Source organism: Pantherophis guttatus, chromosome 7 (genome assembly GCF_059756535.1).
Source record: "Pantherophis guttatus breed Tessera chromosome 7, ASM5975653v1, whole genome shotgun sequence".
Classification (NCBI taxonomy): domain Eukaryota; kingdom Metazoa; phylum Chordata; class Lepidosauria; order Squamata; family Colubridae; genus Pantherophis; species Pantherophis guttatus.
The window spans coordinates 73,549,158-73,568,189 of NC_142069.1; the positions used below are offsets into that span (position 1 = coordinate 73,549,158).

Sequence of the window (19,032 nt, forward strand, 5' to 3'; positions counted from 1 at the left end):
TTCTGTAAGTTAATTTTATTTCATTTTTCTTTAAAAAAATTCCAATTCTGATTTAACTTTCCTGGGAAGGCCTATTGTGTACTATAATTTTAATTCTGATTGCATGGCATGTAAGTACAAAGGGGGAAAAAAATCAATATTCACTATTAATTTGGGAAGCTGTAGCATTTGTCTGCCTGAACAATGGAGACATTCTTTTCTATCTGATCACATCCCACTGCCTGACACAACATGTAATCGTTTGGCACAAAAATGTGCTGTCTCCTTTTCAAAATGCCATCCTTCAGAGTGAGGGGTGTCCAGTGAATGGCTGAACTGAAACAAGAAAAGCACTTTTTAGAAACATATCTGAGGAAACAGCAGTTTCCATTTGAATCTTATGTTGAGAAAACTCAGCGCCTCAAATCTATTATAAATTAGATTTCTAATAACACTTTAAAAGTTGCAACTTTAAAACTCTATTATAAATTAGATTTCTAATAACATTTTAAAACTTGGTCAAAAAATTTTAACTAAGTTGATCTGAAGTGCTTTTTGTCTTCCCCAATTTTTTAACTAGAGCTTGTAAAAGTGTTGGCAAAATTAACCTTAAAAATTAAAAAGGAAAATATATTTTTGCTTCAGATTTGTGATATCTTTGTAGTATTTGTTTTATTGACATTTATAGACATTCTTACAGCAAGCAGCAAAACTATTACCCCAGCATCAGCCCTTCTCTAACAAAAAAACAAAATGCTTGAGATATTAGATATAGTGAACACCAGTATAAATCGATAACATTGCCACTTTCCAAATAACTAGAATTTTAGTCTCCACTGATATCTGCATTTCTCAGACCTTCTGATATAATTCTTACTTTTAAAGAGATTAACAGTATATTTTATTTTGAAGAAAATAAAAATAGGAGCCTGGATAGCTCTGCAGACAAGGCACTGTAATTTAACACCAGCTGTCTGCAATTAAAGTAAGTTCGAATCTTGCCAGGCTCAAGGTTGACTCAGCCTTCCATCCTTTCTAAGGTAGGTAAATTGAGGACCCAGTTGTGGAGGCAATAAGCTGACTTTGTATAAAATATACAAAAGTATGAAGGCTATTGCTTAACGCACTGTAAGCCGCCCTGAGTCTCTGGAGAAGAGTGGCATATAAATCAAATTAAATTAAATAAATGAATTAATTAATTAATTAAAAAATATTAAATATTTAAATAGAATTTCTTCAGACAGTATTTTTTAAAACATAGATTAGTACAGAAATAAACTGTCTCAAAATGAAAATGGCCAGAAATAGAGTAACAGAACTCCTAAGGGTTTTCAGCTTCAGCTTTTCAAACCTTCAACAATTAATTGCTTTATATGGTTTTTCCATCTTCTAACTAGTTGGGTAATTTATCCTCGTAATTTTTCATAGCTAGTTCAGTGTATTGGTTAACTAACCAGGTTAGAAACTGAGAGAAAGTGATCCCTAATCCTACCTTAGACACAAAGGTAGCCCTTAGGCCAGTCATTCTCTCTCAGCCCTTGGAAGAAGACTATGGTATATCACTTCTGAAATCTTGCCAAGAAATCTGCAGGGACTAGTCCAGGAAGTCAACCAGAGTCAACACTGACTTGAAGGGAAAAACAAACAGAAAAACAAACAAACAAACAAACTTATTTTTGAAACTGTCAAGATGTTCCATTTGTTTCCACAACAATATACTATTACTTCTCATATACATGTTTGTTTCGGTGAATGCAAATTCTAGTTTTGAAGAATGCAAATCTGTTTCTTCTCCATAAACATATCCACATTATATTTTACATTGTTAACACAGGATCTGAGTACTTATCATTTGCAGAGGGGGAAACTCATTTTTAGGATGCTATATTGTTTGCAATTCCAACATCTCATGAGACATTTGTTCTTATTCTCATTTTACCAATGAATAAAGAGGAACTGTTGGTAACAAAAGCTGTTTAGTTAATTTCAGTGATCACATAAAATATAGCCCATGATAAAGTTTGTGGACCTCTCTTGCACAATAGAAGACAAAATAGAAGTATCAATAAATGACTATATCATCCTTATGAAATATAGAATATATTCATTTATATAAAAAAAGAAATATATATTTGTTTATATGATTTAAAAACAACATTATAAGTGTGCAACCTGAAGCCAGAAGGCCAAGTATGACCTTTCACTGTGATTGCAGTTCCTGAAGCTGTTTGTAATTTCTACCAAGTTGAAAATGTTGCATGTGGCAAAATGGAATAATTATTAAATATAGAAGAGTGATCATGTATGTGTGTATTTTAAATCTTTGTTGTAGTTATATTTAATTTAAATTAATTAAATTGAGTCCATGGTCAGCTTTGAAGCTCTTGGCATTCAGAGTCCAAAGATGGCTTCTGAATGGGGTAAAAAAAATAATTCATTACATATGTACTGCATTACAATATTTAAATAATAATCAGACATTTTTAAATTGGTCCTGATTATTTTTTGCTTTTATGTATTGTGTTAACAATAATGTAATATAAATGTAATTTTTATCTCCCTGAAGAATAATATCTTGAAAACTTGTTGAACCATTAAGTGTTTGTACAGCTTAAAGATCACACAACTTCACTGTACAACTTTTAGATCACAACCTTTTTCTTTTGTCATTTTTACAATAGTAGGTTAAGGAAACAATGTTATGAATATAAACTTGCATAGTAATCCTATGTTCTCTGGGCCAACATCTCATTAAGAATAATAGTTATATAAGAATTTCTTTTGACCTTTGACAGAAGGTCAGATTCCTTCTCATATCATATGGCTGGTCTTTTCCAAGTCCCTAATCAAAGAAGATCTCAAAAGAAAATATAATGGGAGATGGTCAGATAGAATAAAGGATTCATGGGATCTTGGCCCATTGCACTGCTATCTAACGTTTTTATTTTATTTTATTTTATTTTATTTTATTTTATTTTTTTATTTTATTTTATTTTATTTTATTTTATTTTATTATTTTATTTTATTTTATTTTATTTTATTATTTTATTATTTATTTTATTTTATTTTATTATTTATTTTATTTTATTTTATTTATTTATTTTGTCAAGCATATATAAGATAACAGGTAAAAGTATAAACATAATTTGAATACATGAAAAGAGTAAGTAAAAAGGAATGTTAGGACAGGGACGATAGGCACACTGGTGTACTTATGCACGGCCCTTACAGACCTCTTAGGAATGGGGTGAGATCAACAGTAGACAGTCTAAGGTTAAAGTTTTGGGGGTTTGGGGAAGAAACTACAGAGTCAGGTAGTGCATTCCAGGCATTGACCACTCTGATACTGAAGTCATATTTTCTACAATCGAGTTTGGAACGGTTTACCTTGAGTTTGTATCTATTATTTGCTCGTGTATTGTTGTGGTTGAAGCTAAAGTAGTCATTGACAGGTAGGACATTGTGGCAAATAATTTTATGTACTATGCTTAGGTCAGATTGAAGTTGGCATAGTTCTAAATTTTCTAAACCCAAAATTTGGAGTCTGGTGGTATAATGTATTTTATTGCAGGTAGAGAATGGAGGACTCTTCTCGTAAAATATCTCTGGACTCTCTCAATTGTATTTATGTCCGATATGCAGTGCAGGTTCCAGACAGATGAGCTGTATTCAAGAATTGGTCTAACAATGTTTTGTATGCTCTAGTTAGTAGTCCAATATTACCAGAGAAGAAGCTACACAAGATTAGGTTAACAACTCTGGGCTCTGGCATTTAGATCTTTAGAAATGAGTACTCCAAGGTCCTTGACAGAGTGAGGGTCATCTACAAAGTCATGTCCATCTAATTTGTATTTTATGTTTTGATTTTTTTTTCCCCAATGTGCAAGACAGAGCATTTGTTGGTTGAGATTTGAAGTTGCCACTTGTTAGACCAATCTGACACATAGTCAAGGACTTTTTGAAGGGTAGTTGCATTGAACAGGATTGCTCAGTTCATCACAGAGCAAGTTAGCAAGGACCAAAATTGTAATGATTTAATTCCAATTCAGGGATGCTGATTCGGGTCAAATATTGAACTTGGTTTGTCTAAATGCAATTTATTGAACTGAGATTCAAAATAAGATTGAACTAATTTCCTAGCTCACATCAAACGTTCACTGTCTGTTTCTTCTACCATCTAATTTCCCTTTTCTGTCTTGATACAAACTACAAACTGGAACATGCTGAAGAACAGATACAAACACTTTCAAAGGAGTCAGCTTAAAATTATCCCTACATGTGGTTTGCTTAACTGATGATTAAAGCAGGGGTGTACAGGCATGTTTACTAATACAATTAGAGGGTGTCTCCTCTTCCAAGGAGGACATTAGCATTACAAAATTTAAAAAGGTGAGAGAAAAAGTTTTGATTGAATTTTAGGGAAGAGAAAGGAAGGAGAGAAAGGAAGGAAGGAAGGAAGGAAGGAAGGAAAAGGAAGGAAGGAAGGAAGGAAGGAAGGAAGGAAGGACAAGAAAAAAGACAAGATAGAAGAAGAAAAGAAATCAGATGTCATGACAATACAAGATATTTGTCTCTGTAGTTAGGGGGATTTTAAAGGTTGGTTTAAGCCTCTTAAGAACATGCTTTTCGGGACTACAAATATGCTGGCAGGAAAATACTCTCTCTGTGATGTAATAAGTGATTGCCATTCTTCAAGTGATTGAGGATATTCCAAACTTAACAATAAAACATTAGCTAACATGGTCTTATTTTGGCTATGAGTAGAGAACATGCTTAATCCAAATTTGGCTGCCATTACTCCCAGAGTTAAAAAGTGGCTTTCTTTCTTTTCTTATGTGCCTTTTTAACAAGGCAGAAATAGTTAAGTAACAGGAAACATAGAGGAGACTATAGATCTGAGGTACAGTGCCCCCAATGTCTCTTTAACGTTAGGGAGTGTGCAATGGCAAGAGATATTATGCCACTTAAAGCTAATCAATACATTCATGGATTATTTTATAAAGCTGGGCTTTGAGATAACCGCTAATGTTCTCAACTGTATGTTGAATTGGGACTCTTAAGATACATTTCTCTTACCTATCCCAAGTTTAAAAACAAAATTCAGGAGGGGAATACGATTTCATTGCAGAATTGAGCTTTTTCTTCCAATGTATGGCCATGATTTCTGAGGAAAGACAGTATTAAGTGGATAAAATTAGACTGCAGCAAATGAATATCTGTAAAATACACATTAATACACATTTTAGAGGTTTTACACAGTTTAATCCCTTGCAGAAAATGATCTATATCAGGGGTCTCTAACCTTGGCAACTTTAAGCCTGGCGGACTTCAACTCCCAGAATTCCCCAGCAGCTGGAGAATTCTGGGAGTTGAAGTCCGCCAGGCTTAAAGTTGCCAAGGTTGGAGACCCCTGATCTATATGACCTACACGCTAGCAGGAAAATGAATCCCTCAACTACATAAATTATTGTCAGTTTGTCAGTTTGACATCAGATTTATTTTTTATGTCAACATACCAATAAGATTTCAGTATTTGATTTTGATACCTGTTGTGACATTCATTTGATATCTGATAGTATTTTATAGCTGAGAAACCAACAGAGTTAATAGGAGATAAATTGCAGAAAGGTATGATATTTGGCTAAAATATCCATCCGTTTGGACTGTTTCCAAAGGCTCTGAGTGTATGGAATGAATAAATAGTTTCCAATAGTATGGAATTTATATACATTATAGTATTGAACTGAACTTTCAGACTGCAATTATATAACAGCAGGAAGATAATACTTCTTAAAATGAAACCTTTGAAGGCAGACAGAAATATGTTTTATCTTTAAGGAGTTTTAATCCATCCCTCCAATATTAGAGTGGTATATTTCAACCCTCCCAGGTAAACCAGATAGGAAACACAACTACAGGTAATCCTAGATGTATGATCATTTATTTAATGACAGGTCAAGAGCATCAGGAAAAAAATGACTTATGATCTCTCCTTGCACTTATGATTATTGCAATATCCTATGGTCACAGGATTGCAATTCAAGCATTTGGGTAACCGGCTTGCATTTACAACCAATTTCAGCATCCTATAGTCACATGAGGGACACAGTGGCTCAGTGGCTAAGATGCTGAGCTTGTCGATCAATAGGTTGGCAGTTCAGCGGTTCAAATCCCTAGTGCTGTGTAATGGGATGACCTCCTGTTACTTATCTCAGCTTCTACCAACCTAGCAGTTTGAAAGCACATAAAAAATGCAAGTAGAAAAATAGGGACCACTTTTAACTAGGTCTAATCAGTTAGGGTGGGTCCTTCCTAAGTTTCTTCCTCTAACTGTTAAGTCACTGGGGACTTCCATCTCTCTTGTCTGTCCATTTCCAAAGTAGCATCTCTTCCCCTTGTCTCTAGGATCATTCTCACACACCATTACAATACATTTCAGCTTCCATAAGTATATGAACAATGAAGTATTCTTATGTCTCCTCCCTTAAAAGAAAGGTTAAAATGATCTCATATCACTCAATTTATCCTCTCTACTTATCTTTTTTTTTTAATAACCCTTAATCTATACTGTTTTCATGCAGCCCCATGTAGAGGGTGTTACAGTAGTCCAACCTAGAGGTAACAAGGGCGTGAGTGACTGTGGCGAGGGCATCCCGGTCTAGGAACGGGCGCAACTGGCGCACAAGACGGACCTGTGCGAAGGCCCCCCTCGTTACGGCCATCAGATGGTCATCTAAAGACAGCCGAGAATCCAGGAGGACACCCAAGTTGCGGACCCTATCGGAGGGAGCAAGGGTTTCCCAATAAGGAGTTTTAATGCAAGACTCGGGTCTAGGATGCCAGTGGTGGGTTTCAAAATTTTTTACTACTGGTTCTGTGGGTGTGGCTTGGTGGGCATGGCTTGGTGGGCATGGCAGGGGAAGGATACTGTAAAATCTCCATTTCCTCCCCACTCCTGGGGGAAGGTTACTGCAAAATCCCCATTTCCTCCCGATCAGCTGGGACTCGGGAGGCAGAGAATAGATGGGGGGCAGGGCCAGTCAGAGGTGGTATTTACCGGTTCTCCAAACTACTCAAAATTTCCACTACCGGCTCTCCAGAACTGGTCAGAACCTGATGAAACCCACCTCTGTAGGAAGAAGAATAATTTAAACCACAATAGTAATCTCCAGCCTTCTTAGTAAACTCAAAAAGTGATGCCTGTTTGAATGTTTTAAGTCTCTTTTTCTTGAGCTTTATTCTTTATAAACTACTGAACAACTTTGTATTTGGATTCTTTATGCCTAGAATTAATTCTTCATCGTTTTTTTTTTTTTCAGCATCCCCCAAATCTCTCAAAGTTAGTGTTTCTGGGGTCTCAGCTGCTAACTTTAGTCTTCCTTTAAGATTACCAGGACAATAACAGTAGGATAAGCCTATAAATTTGACTCTATAAACTATCCCAAACAATCACTTAATCAATTCAGGAGAGTTTGATTTATCGCCAAATAGACCAGACTTTGTTTGGGATTAAATTTACCTTACTAAATATCTTATTATAAGACCTGGAAAACCTTTTTTTTAATTCCTCTCCTCCTCTTTAAAATATATGAAAAATAACATTTTATTAAAAGTTTTAAAAAAGGAAAATTAATACAAAAGAAAAAAGAAAAAGAAATAAACCAAAGAGAAAGCTAAAAGTGCAACAAAGAACAAAAGTAAAAGTCACTTTATAGGGAAGATGGGCGGCATAATGAATAAATAATAAAGAAATAAATAGAAAAAAGCTCGCAAGAAGTCACTTCCAATTGCCTTTACAGCTGTTATAAGTACAATTATAAATTTACCTCTTTCTTTGAAGTTACATGACTCTCTTCTTTCTTATCATCAAAATGATACATCATTTCATTTTTTTTCCATTTTACACAAAAAAGATCATAAACTGTTTGATAACAGCCAACAGCTCAACCTTTTTCACCTACAGACATGTCTGTCAACTCCCAGTTTTGCTTAAACAAATACTGTATGTTTTGCTACCTCTACAATGATATTATAGAGCAATGAGAATGGCTATTCATTATGTCACAGTTTCCCCAATCAAACTAGGGTTTGATTTTAAAACAACCTTCAGGAGAACATGCTGTTTCTCTATATACTATATGGTTATGTTGCTGCAGGACAAGCCAAAATATATGGATTCCATTGAATAGTTGTAAAAATTAAAATTGTATCAGATGTTCTATCCAATGCTTTGGAAGTTCTACCAACTTCTAACTGGAGGTTTGTTCTCCTAAATAAACACTCAACCTTTTTTCTAGTTCCTCATTCTTGCCTTTCTCAGTGTTTTAAATCTCTGGATTGAAATTATATTGTCACATGGTGGCAGATTTCATCTCAAAAACAGAGGAAACCAATTCTAAATCGTGGAAATTGTAGCTCTAGGTTCTCATGAATTTTCTTGAGGTTTCAATTCAACCTCACTGCGGCCTTAGAAATTTGCTGCCAAATTATAATTTTAAATATGTCAAAAGGGGAAAATATTAGCCTTATAGGGGTAATCATAATATATATATATGTATATATACCACAATCACTATAAATATAGGTTATTTAATTTAAACACAGTTTAAAAACAGAAGGCTTTATTTTGATGCCATCTGCCTACATTTTAGGGCACAGTTTCTGCATGGTTTCTGAAAGGACAAATGCAGGTTGATCTCTGAAACGTGGGAAATCCCACTGTAAAAATTCACATCTCTTTGCGCTGAAGTGTGATGCAATGTCATATCATAATGATGTTGGCAGAAATGAACTCGAGTAATCCCTACCTATCCTTAATAGGCTCAACAGCTAATGGCCCCTAGCCAAATATTGGCTAATCTATGAAGTTAAGCAAGGTTGACTCTTGCTAGTACTTAGATTCTGCCTGGGAATTCCTGGGTTAGAATAGGAAGTTGGGGTGGGGGAACCCCACAGAAAAAGCCAGTGGAAATAATCCCCTAACTCTGCGAACAAAATTGCACCGGTATTATCACCAGGAACCAAATTTAACTCTAGAATGTTTTATTTTTTCCTTTTCCTTTTTCATTCCACTAGATTCAGGAATGTCTGAATGTGAGATAAATAATCTGTATGCTTTCATATTCAGTTAAGAAAAACTACTTTGCAAACAGGAAACTGAAGGGTTTTATTTATTTAAAAAAATGTCCTAGAACCATGATGGCAAACCTATGGCATGCGGAGCCGTATCAGTGGGCACACGAACTCAGCTCTGCCAGCTGATTTTCGGACCTTCCAGTTCCACCGGAAGTTGGCAACAGGCCATTTCCAGCCTCCAGAGGGCCTCTGGGAGGGTGGGGAATGCTGTTTTCACCATCCCCAGGATCCTAGAAAGGCTCTGGAGCCTGGGAAGAGCGAAAAATGGGCCTTCTGGTCCTACCAGAAGTCGGCAAATGGGCCTACCAGGCCCACCATGCCAAAAGCAGAGGGAGCCTGAGGGGATTGCGCATGGATGGGGGCGCACGCATTGAATTATGGGTGTGGCCACGCGCATGCGCGACCACCCTGCATCCTCCCTGCTTTTGGCACGCGATGGCAAAAAGGTTAGCCATCACTGTCCTAGAAGATATCTTAACAAAAATCTGAGAAGAAAGAAAGGTTGAGAAAATGGGGAACAAAAACGTATTTCAGAAGAGAGAGAGATCGGTAGCATTTCTGTCCTAGTCCAGCACTGAGTGAAGCCTAGTGTTGCATTCCAATCCAGGAATGCGTAGCCAGAGACAACTTTAATCACTCATTTGGTTGTCACTTAATTACAGGACTCTGCACCCTCTGAAGTTTTTGCTTTAAAAACTATTCTAAATTATATCCTTTTCTAAGTTGCTCTTCTTGCTTAGGTGCCTGCTTTTCTCCTTTCTACTAAATAAATCTTACTGCTTTTTAATTCTCATACGTTAGTAGATGAACGCTGCCCTGCCTTGTTTCTGGGGACTTGAGAGCTGGAGGGCACACTAGAAAAATTTTGGAACTCTATCCAGAGCCACTATCAAATGTTCTAGCTACAACATACCATTGCTAGTGCTTGGAGCTTGGGCAGAGATTTCCTGTCAAGTGATTTAATTCTGCGCTATGGCTAAGTACTTTTTCCTAAACTAGGCCTCCTAGCAGTTCCCAGCCCATCTTTTACGGTAGTATTTGTACCTTTTAGACAATATTCCGGCTGGTCCAGATGTCTAGCTCAGTCCTGTTCCATATGTCATCCAGTCACATGTTTGAATCTAAATGAAGCTGAATGTGCTCTCTTTTTCCTCTTCCTATATAACGTCGTAAGTCTGGAAGTGCCACATTCCTGACCTCTGATTAAACAGCAATCTGAACACGCAGACAAGTCCATGCAGCAAAAAATAATTACTTTAGAATTTTTTTGCATCTTTTTTACATCCTAGGTCATTCCTTGTCCCCAGTTCCAACAAGGTAGCTTCACTTGTTTTAGATTTAACTTCACAATCAGGCCAGTGAAGTTGTTTAAGATACGTTAAATCCCCTTCATTCTTTTGTTATTGGAATACATTGACTGTCAAGGGCAAGCTACATATTACATCGGAATCCCATTAACTATAACTTTTTTTTTTTTTGATTTTGCAAGTTTAGTTATCAATGGAAGAGGATCTTTGGACAAGACAACAAGAGTTACAAGAGAACGAATAGGGCAGGGGTCTGCAACCATAAACACTCAAAGAGCCATTTGGACCCGTTTCCCACAGAAAAGAAAACACTGGGAGCCACAAAACCCTTCCCGTTCCTGACTATTTCTTGAGCGGCCACAAAACTAGCATAGTTGAATTAAACGTTCATTTTCTTCTGAAACTTTTCTTGGATTTATTCATGGTTGGCCTACCGGGGGTTGAAAAGCACAATAAATCGCTTGCCGGCAGGTGTCACACATTGGCGGTTGTGACACATATTTTGAGTGACAGGGAGCCGCAGCAGAGGAATGAAAGAGCCACATGCGGCTCCAGAGCTGCAGGTTGCTGACCCCTGGAATAGGGTCATACTTTGCACCAGACACAGTAGCCTGGACCAAATTGACCTTCTTGCTGAGATAGATAAAGAGCAAATGTTCTGCAGAAGGTTTCATTATTTGTCTTTAGACTTGAAAAGAATCTTATTCAGAAGTCATGGAGGGCTGTTGCTAGTGAGATCCATTACAAACCCTTTTTATCGTTTTAGCAACCCTCCCTTATTATCTTGCCAAAACTACATTAGCCAATTACCAAACATGGGGGAATGCAGTTTCCTAGGGACTTCCAGCCAATATGAGGTGTTAAACTTTTGGAGAGTCTTAAAGGTTCCCCTTACACATATGAGCTAGTCGTTTCTGACTCTAGGGGGCGGTGCTCATCTCTGTTTTAAAGCTGAAGAACCAGTGCTGTCCGAAGATGTCTCCGTGGTCATGTGGCCGGCATGACTAAACTCCAAAGGTGCACGGAACGCTGTTACCTTCCCACCAAAGGTGGTCCCTATTTTTCTACTTGCATTTTTTATGTGCTTTCGAACTGCTAGGTTGGTAGAAGCTGGGACAAATAACGGGAGCTCACCCCGTTATGCAGCACTAGGGATTCGAACCACTGAACTGCCAAACTTTTGATTGACAAGCTCAGCATCTTAGCCACTGAGCTACCACGTCCCTCAGACACAATAGCCTTGGCCAAATTGACCTTCTTGCTGAGATAGATAAATGTTCTGCATTGGTTTCATTGTTTGTCTTCAGAATTGAAAAGAATCTTATTCAGAAGTCGCCTTTTTGTTGTTTTAGCAACCCTCCCTTATTATCTTGCCAAAACTACATTAGCCAATTACCAAACATGGGGGAATGCAGTTTCCTAGGAACTTCCAGCCAATATGAGGTGTTAAACATTTGGAGAGTCTTAATGAAAGAAATCATAGAATTGTGGGAAAGATTGGAAAATCTACCCTAAAAATATCCTAAAATAAGGCAAAAGCATGGCAAAGTGGTTATTAATCCATGAAATTGCCAGGAGTCATATCAACTTTCATTGTGGAAAGACTACTGAGCTATATGGAACAGGCTTTTTTTCTTTCTGTGGTTAAGAAGAAGTTGTGGGATTTATAATAGGTTCCCATCTCCTTAGCAAAAGTAGACAGTATTTGCTTTGTCAAAGGAACAGATTTAAGATAATGCGGTACATCAAGAAAGTTATATCTAGGGTGCTTTATCACAGTGGCCTATTAATGCCTTTACACTGTATTGCAGATAGATTTGTGACCCACAGCAGAATATTCATAGAAATAAATACATGCTTTCCAGCAGTGGTGAAATCCAATTTTTTTTACTACCGGTTCTGTGGGTGAGGCTTGGTGGGCATGGTGTGGCTTGGTGGGCGTGGCAGGGGAATACAAAATCCCTATTCCCACCCCACTCCAGGGTAAGGATACTCCAAAATCTCCAAAATCTCCATTCCCACCTCACTCTGGGGCCAGAGGTGGTATTTGCTGGTTCTCTGAACTACTCAAAATTTCTGCTACTGGTTCTCCAGAACCTGTAAAAACTTGCTGAAAAGCATCCCTGCTTTCCAGTGAGCAATATGTAATGCTGCTTAAATACTCATTTAGTTAAATGCTTCACTAGAAACCAGAACTGCATTGTCATGTGAAACTACCATCAAGATTCATTTGGGACGTATTTAATATATCTTCAGGGAAGCAGGGAAGTTTTATTGTGCATCTATGTTTGCAGGAGAACTAGATGATATTTTTTCATGTATGCAAAATATTACACTTTAAATATTGTCCTTCTATCTATTTAAGGGGCAAACAATACATTGTCATAATAAGACACATTTATCTTCTCAAGTTTGTGTGAGCTTATAACTTTGGGGAGCTATTTATCATCATCACAGTTTATGAAAATCCTTTGTAGCTTTGCCATAAATCACAAGAAAGGAGGATATGTATGACTTCTATTTAGACAAGAGCCCTTGACTGGATTCTCTTGGGAGAATCTTCCCAAGAGAATCTGATCTTCTAGTGGTAAGAAAATTCTTTGACATCTCATACACAGTGCAACATGAACAATATATTATTCCAGTTGCCCACTAAGACCCATTTTTGATGGCTCTGGTACTGGGGGCAATGAAGAATTTTCTCACTCAAACAAGGCTCTACAGAAATTCACCATAATCACTTCTGCCTCTTACAGCAGCCGTCAGCTATTTTATTAAAGTACAGCTTAGAATGCAGGTGTCAACAACCTTCTTAGCAATTGACCAACTGTCTCCCATAAGTGTTTTGGGGAGTTGACTAGTTAGCAAAGAGAAAAACATGTAAATGAAGATTTTTTAAAGCAAAACAAGCATTTTGTCAAATATAGCATTGAAAACCACATTTCAGTATAATTAATGAATTAATTCACCTTATTATCCACTCTTTAACAAACACAACAGCTTGAAATAAATAAAAATCACCTAAAATCCCAATAACATAGATTCTAGATTTTATTTTTATTACGTAAGAAGCCTACAGAGTATAGCAACCACAAAACCACACCTGTTAACAGATTCCTCCTTGTTTCGAGACTATATTATCAATATACCAAGCTTGCTTTACTTAGCCAAGAAGCCATATCAGATCCTACTATTGTCTGCCTGCATTTTAGCAAATTTTACATTGCCCTGAGGGAGCTTGCACACACTTCCTTTCAACAAGCACAATAGGATTTTTGTTTCCCCAGGCTTGCCTCTAGCAGAGTTCTTCTTGAGTTGCTGTCTAAAAGGCTTTATTGGTAATTCACCTCAGGAAAATACTGCTTATTTCTATGCCTTCACAACAGTTTGTGGAACTGAGTGTACCTAATGGGCATATTCAAGACTTTTGTTAGGGCCTTGCCTAACATCCATGCTCCAATATGTTTCTCCTTTCAACATTCACATTCAGTAGAAGGAAATCCATGATTTTGCCTGAAAACATTAACTCAGATTGCTCGTAGCAGTTAAAACAAACTGTAGTAACATTAAAAGAAGAAGCTTCTTATTTCATGTTATTGCTGTCCACTTAAGGAAGTAGCTCAGCAGGTAGAAACAACTAGCTCAAAAACTCAGAAGAGATGGCCCAGATAAGTACTTTGATGGGAGGGCTGATTGTTAACTCCAGGGACTGTTAGCTAGATTGTAAAGTTAAAATAAAAACAAGAAATTCCTATGATAAGGCAGTGGCAAACCACTTCCAATTGCTACAAAAAAAAAACCTGCATGAAGATTGAGCTTGACATGGGGATGTCTCTACTTTACTCTGTCTAAGAAGGCACTGTTGGCTTTAGTCCTCCAATTCAGTGGTGGGTTTCAAAGTTTTTTATTACTGATTCTGTGGGTGTGGCTTGGTGGGCGTGGCATGGCTTGGTGGGCATGGCAGAGGAAGGATACTGTAAAATCTCCATTCCCACCCCATTCCAGGGGAAGGATACTGTAAAATCTCCATTCCCTCCCCAATCCAGGGGAAGGTTACTGCAAAATCCCCATTTCCTCCTGATCAGCTGGGACTTGGGAGGCAGAGAATAGATGGGGGTGGGGCCAGTCAGAATTCTCCAAACTACTCAAAATTTCCGCTACCAGTTCTCCAGAACTGGTCAGAACCTGCTGAAACCCATCTCTGCTCCAATTCAAGGATGGCAGGCAGCATGATCGTTTAATTTAACTGATCTCTTTTACTCTGAACTACTTCTTTACCATCTGTTCTCCTGTATAATTATGAAAGTTAAGAAAAGAGAACACTTTAACACTGTCATAGCTCAGATGTCCAATATAAAGTCACTTTAAATGTATGTGGATTGTCTATACCAGGCAGAATCCACCTGCAATGTTGGCTTTGTGATTTATATGTGATTTAAAATAATTGGAAATGTGTGTCTTAGATTCTCTTTATTAAAACCCACTTTGTCTGCAGAGCTCAGGACTTCATTGCGTAAATATTCTTGGACCTGTGTTGCTTTAAGGAAAGTAGATGCATATGTTAGTAAAATGGGAATGCCTTCCTCCCAATCATTTTTGGATCATTTGTTTAGCCTCTTTATCAAAAAACTAGCTTATTGAAACATGCGAACTCTAACCCTATATTTCCTGTTCTTTAATGGGTAGCAGTACAATTTAAATTCCCTCTCCTGGAATCAATTATTTATTATTTTCTAGCATCATTTAAATAGAACATCCTGAGGATGTATGTGTATTGGGAGTGGAAGGAAGAGAGATTGACTAGCATGTGTCTTTGTGTGGGCATTTAAAATTCTTACAGTTAATCTTTACTTTTTAATTTCTGGCATTAAGAAATTGTTTAGGGCTCGTTTTAAAACTTCACATACATTCCTTATGACAATGAGCAAAGGTAGCTGTTCAGAGCTGAGTGACGGCACAACAGACACTTCCATTTAATAAACATAAATCAATAGCATGTATTCTTCAACTTGGTAAATCAGACCACTATTTCTGGAATTCAGAAGAGAACTCTTCAAAGTGATTTTTGGGAGCTCTGAGGTGTGGATTGAGTATCTAGAGCAGCAAAAACAGATTTTCCTTCATGCTCTGGGTGATTCATCATCAAACAATAGCATCAATCCTTTGGGTCAATAAGAGATTGTAGAAGATAGATAGATCTACTGCAGCCTTCCAAGAAAAGAATTGGAAAATGAACTTTACTTCATCCTGAAAAACTCTCAATTATTTTTCTCATTTGACACCAATTACAGCGATCAGGGTTAGTGATGTTGGTACCGGCAGGTTTCCCCTCTTGTTTCCTTCCACAAAATTTACACTATGGCACGGAGGATGAGATAGTGTTTGATCTTCTGATAATGACAGGTATCTATTTTTTTTCCCCTGTGGAATTTCATTTTCAGCTTGAAATGATAATCTTCCATTTTATTTCCCATTCTGCTGTCCTCTGCAGCAATTCATATTCTGTAGTGTAAAAGAAAGACTGACATTCATAAAACTGAAATGGCGATTTCCAAGTATTCTGACAATGAAAAACTGATGCCAGATCCATTTCTCTCCGAGGTGGAATGAAGATGAGCAGTGTTTCAAGATATAAATCAATGAGAATATTTCATTTGGTTATAACAAGGATGCCTACTAGGTACTAATTAAGAAAACATGGATGATTGATTTTGTCTTCATTATTTTATTTATTTATTTATTTATTTATTTTTGAATTTGTATACCGCCCTTCTCCCTGAGGACTCAGGGCGGTGAACAGCCAGATAAAAACATCAGATACAAATATTAAAACACATTTAAAAATATATATAGATTTGGCCCCATTAATTAAAAATGATAAGCAAAACAGAACAATTAATAAAACCCTTAAAAAGAAATTAAGCCAGCCCGGCTTGTTGAAAAAAGAAAGTTTTAAGGGCACGGCGGAAGGCACTGAGGTCATGGATTCTCCTTATCTCAGGGGGCAACTGATTCCAGAGGGTAGGTGCCCCCACAGAGAAGGCCCTCCCCCTGGGGGTCACCAGCCTGCATTGTTTGGCTGATGGCACCCCGAGGAGGCCCTCTCTGTGGGAGCGCACGGGTCGGTGGGAGGTCGTCGGTGGCAGTAGGCGGTCTCGAAGATAGCTAGGCCCTATGCCATGGAGCGCTTTAAAGGTGATAACCAACACCTTGAAGTGCACCCGGAAGACCACCGAGAGCCAGTGCAGTTCACGCAGGAGCGGTGTTACATGGGAGCGCCACGCTGCTCCCGTCACTACCCGCGCTGCTGCGTTCTGGACCAGTTGGAGCCTCTGGGTGCTCCTCAAGGGGAGCCCCATGTAGAGAGCATTGCAGTAATCAAGGCGAGAGGTCACGAGGGCATGAGTGACTGTGCACAAGGAATCCCGATCAAGAAAGGGCCACAACTGGCGGATCAGGTGAACCTGATAAAAGGTCCCCCTGGTTACAGCCGTCAGATGTTCCTCCAAGGACAGCTGCGTATCCAGGAGGACTCCCAGATTGCGAGCCCTCTCTGTGGGGCCAAAGACTCGCCCCCAATAGTCAGTGATGGAGTCAACTGACTATATCGGGATGCCGGGAACCACAGCCACTCAGTCTTGGAAGGGTTGAGCTTGAGCCTGTTCCTCCCCATCCAGATCCGTACAGCCTCATTTGACACCAATTATTTCCCAACAAGTTTCTCCAACCTATTTCTTCATCAGTTAAGATTTTTTTTTTATGTGCGCAGGCAACTTTACCTTTTTATTTGCAATTTTCTCTTTCATGAACTTTCCCACCAAGATATGTCATATTTTTGTCCACTAGGAAGGCATATATTTAAATGCAGACAAAACTAAGTTCTTCTCCTTTTCTAGTTGTGAAGTTGGGTTGGCATTCTATCCTCCTGTGAGTTGTACCAGACAGTAGAGTGAGACAATTGTGACAACTATATTAACACCCTGGCAAATAAAACTAGAATACCACATGGCTCTTAAAAAAAAAAAAAATCCCAATAAGCTTTGGCAGACAGAAGCATCAAAGAGCCCTCGTTTAGATTCTGTTCAGAGAACAGAACAATCTCTGATAGCAGCTACATTTAGCTTAGAACAAAATGCTACCATGTGGTCATATTGTTCTCACTTTCATTTTCAATAACATTTTGATTATGTGGGTCTGCAATTTATCACCAGCACAAAACAGCAGCATCAAATCAGATGGAAAAGTTCATTTACGAACACTTTGTTTCTGCTTATCTCTCTCATTTCCTTTGTCATTAAAAAGAGAGAGTTACAATATACAGTGACAAGTCATGGAGGGAAAGATGGAAGAAAAAGCAGGATCTTCTGGAATATTGCTGATGATTAGCATATGTTTTTGACCACTGAAGCTTTAACATTAGTCATAACTGAAAAGCCTCATCTCACCTCTGAATTTGATGGCTGGGGGTGGGGTGAGGGAAAAGAAGCACATACTGTATACATTTTTGGAGAAAAACTAATATTTGTATGAACAGACTTATGGTTTTGGTACTATTTTGAAACATTAATCAGAAGAAGGAGAAAATGTTGGCGAAGGCCAAAGGGATATACAGACATATCACATTACCAACTTAACATTTATTGATTTTGCCTGGCTTCCAGGCAGTTCACTCAAATCTAAAATGATAACTGTTCCCCAGCATAAATTGCACAGTCTTCTTAACAAGATTTATTGAAGTGAAACTATATGGTTATAAGAATTTCAGGAACTGAATTATTTTCTATTAGATCAGATGGATTGCCTAAGATGTTAGTGTTATGATTTCTTCTTCATTGTTTTATTGCGAACTGCCAAGAGGGGGAAGTATTTTTACTGGTAATGGTTAAGATTGCAGCTATCTATTTATAGAACTTTCTTCTGAATCGTTATCACCTTGAGAGCCAACCCTTACAGATTGATTGGCAGAAAAACAAATCTTTAAAGTATTTGCTAGGCTTGAGGTGGGAGCCACGGATTCTAAGGTCAGAAAAGCTATGTAAACATAGATCAACTGCCGAGCTTCAAGGTCACCAAACAATTCACCACTACCAATCCATTAATTCATGGGATGGGCAGGAGATTGAAACAATAAATTTAAATTACTAAAGGCATAAAAATCATTTGTTCTTTCTTACTTCCAGTGGGCAATTGATTGTTTTGTATGGCTTCATTATTATATGCAATAAAGATTCCAATCTAGGGCAACTTGAGTATCTATTGCCAAGATTAGTTGAACTAAGCTGTGATGTGTCATGAGATCTGTGATTTACCACCAAGGTTGGGAAATCTGTTAGCACCGCTATATGAAGTAGAACTGTTGCCAATCCTGACAACTTCCAATCCTATGGATTTCAATTCGTAGAATTTTGTAAAATAACCACATTGGCAGGAAAAATCTGGGCAAATACAGTATGTTCCTTACCCTGATTGAGAATTATTAATTTGGAGAAAAGTTGCTTAACCTTTTTGTGCTTAACTTTTTTGTGCTATACAGACTTCTGGTGAAAATTATAGACTCCTACTCAGTTTACATGCACACACACACACACACACACACACACAGAGAGAGAGA

General features: G+C 37.7%; 1 long non-coding RNA gene across 1 annotated transcript; it reads right to left on the reverse strand.

Moving 5' to 3' along the window:
* LOC117667861 (uncharacterized) lies at nucleotides 1-10,256 on the reverse strand. Its single transcript, XR_004592159.2, has 4 exons — nucleotides 10,159-10,256; nucleotides 5,056-5,143; nucleotides 1,472-1,606; nucleotides 1-315 (listed from the first exon to the last, which is right to left on the reverse strand). It is a non-coding gene; the product is annotated as an uncharacterized LOC117667861 (long non-coding RNA).
* Between the last annotated feature and the right edge of the window lie 8,776 nt (nucleotides 10,257-19,032).